Raw genomic sequence first — 2,608 nt, 5'->3', positions numbered from 1 at the left:
CTGGCATCCCTTACTGCCTGGGAGGCTTAAATAAGTTAATAAAATTAATAGAAAAACAGGTTGGTGAACAGCTAGGCTCACGTTGTACCTCCTGCAGTGATGAAGTAAGAAGCAAAGGTTTGTGGACCCCATCGTGCCCCATTTCAGCGCAATGATCTTCACTAAAATACTAAGTTAAAAACCCCCTCTGTTCATCCAGCCCTGCTGGGCGTCTGCCAGAGGTCAGCATCAGGACAGCAGAAACCAGCGAGACTGTGTGTGTGTGTCCAGGCTCCATCTGCTCTCAGCAAGGACAGCCCAGCTCGGACACGTGTCCCACAGGGCAGTTGTCACTGGCAGAAGATGACGTGTGCAGCGTGGAGCAGCACATGCCAAACAAGGGGGATGTGCCAGGGCTGCCTGGGGTGTTGGTACCTTCACCCACCCCAGCTGTCACCCAGCCCTCCACTGCAAGTAACAGCCCCAGTGCTGGGGGTCCAGCTGGCTGAGTCTGTTCTTCAGCCACCCCAGAGGAACCACAGATCATGGGTTTCTACTAACCTATCTGATTATTGAGTCTGAAGATGAGAAGCATTTTTGCTAGCTTTGGTCCCTCCTGTAGCCCTTGTGGGATAAAGATCCTCAATTCCTGGACTGTCTGAGTAAAAAAACCTACTTTGCTGGCAACTAATGCTAACTGTGACCTGTAAATTCACAGCACACTGTTCCTGAAAGAGGATATTATTATCTCTGTTATTTTCTCTGCTCGTGCACAGATAGAACACAGATGGAGAAGCAGGACTGGGGACAACCATATAGAAAGACCAGAAAAGAAGCAAAAAAGTGTGATGATGGTAAAGAAGTCACAGAGGCAAGGCCCTAACAATGTCATTTTGGAGATCAGCTAAGATTCCTGGGGGCTATGGCTGTGAAGAGTCAAACTGTTTGCTCAGCCCCCTCCACATATTCTGAGACCCTCCCTGAATGTCATTAGTACAGTCTGGATAGCTGAAGGTCAGTCCAGATATCCAAGACCTCATTCTTGCTGAGGATATTTTTTTGAGGAAGTCTGTAAGTACTCTTTTAAGTTCTTTCAGTTCCTCTGCTGTCTGTAAGATAGACAGATGCTTCTGCCAGGCCACTGACAGCTTCCTGCACAGGATCAAAGACCCATGTGCAGAAAGCAAAGGACTCAAAACTCTCTTATGAAAGGCAAATCAGAGCTCAATGAAGCCAGAAAAGCCCCTCTCAAGCTCCAGCCTGATGAAACTCAGCACAGTATTTATTCCTCTGTGCATGAAAAGAATAAAAACACACTTAAATGTGTCAAAGACAAGGAAAAGAAGCAAAGAGAAGACTTTTGATCCCTTGAAGAAGACATGCACCTTTGAGGTTAAAATCTGGTTTCAAAGTGTGAAGCATGAAGTTCCTAATGAATGTGATTCAAACACTCCAGCCACTGGGTCACAGAGGTCTAAGCAAGGTTGAGGTTTTCACCTTTGAAGAAATGACATTTCAGTCACCCACCTCTTCCCTAGGAAACATCAGGAGCCAAGGAACACGTGTCAAGAGTCAAGGACAACCAGCAGTTGTTACAGGTATAACCAGCAGCAAGGTAGTGCCAAAGGATGAGAAATGCAGACTACAAAAAATATGTTTATGAACAGATAATGGTCAGCATAAAGGCTTTTAAAAGTGCTCCTTAAGACAGTTCCAAAGAAAAATCAATAGAAATTCAGACCTATTAAAGTGTGATTATCATCTAGAGCCTGCAGTCTACAGAGATATTGAGTGTGATTCAGCCAGATGCTGTGTCCTACACTGGTACTGACTTCAGGAAGATCTCCCTCTTCCCTATGACCTCATCTACATCCTGGGGATGCACTGCAGCAACACACTGCTGGTTTGGGCCCTGATGCTACAGGGAACCTCACATCACTCAGGACCCTCTCTGGAAGCAGCTGTGTGCAAGGATTTAGGGCTTCATTTTGTGTGGCAGTAAATGATGCATCTTACAATTAGCTCTGGAGATGTTGTTCCTTGAGATGTCTGAAAACACAGGAACTGTGTGTGGTGATGAGGTTTCTTACTGTTCAGGCTTTACGTGTACAAGCTATTGACACAAATAAATAATGAGCATCCCACTGCAAACTTTAAAAGAAACAAAATGTCATACTTTTTACCGTGGAATGTAGTGTTTATTAAAACTGTGCTATCAGCCCCAGGTTTGGGGTGGAAAGCCACTAACATGCACAAGGACTAGTTTTTAAAACTCTGGTCCTTGGGCACAACAACATCTGGTGCCATTTCTTTCGAGCTGAGTTGTGCAAAGCAAAGCTCCTGTCTCTATTTCTGCGGACACAGGACTGAAGTGCCGCCTTACAGACAGTTCTTACCCTTCTCCCTAAAAACCCCAGCACCTCTCTTTCACGTATTACCTTGGCTTGATGCTGCGATGTTTCCCTGGCGGCGCCGGGAGCGCAGCCCGGCAGGGGGAGATCGCTCCATCTGCAACGGGGTAAAACACCCCGGCACACACAGCCCCGCGCCTGGAGCAGCTGGCACCGCTCAGAGTCACCCTCACGGACCGTGTCCGAGCTCTGGCTCAGCCCGCACGGATGGAGCCGGG

The sequence above is a fragment of the Chaetura pelagica genome, unplaced genomic scaffold (genome assembly GCF_000747805.2).
Source record: "Chaetura pelagica isolate M959 unplaced genomic scaffold, ChaPel_1.0 scaffold139, whole genome shotgun sequence".
Lineage (NCBI taxonomy): Eukaryota > Metazoa > Chordata > Aves > Apodiformes > Apodidae > Chaetura > Chaetura pelagica.
The sequence above is the reverse complement of the archived record's forward strand: the minus strand, read 5'-3'. Positions refer to the sequence as shown.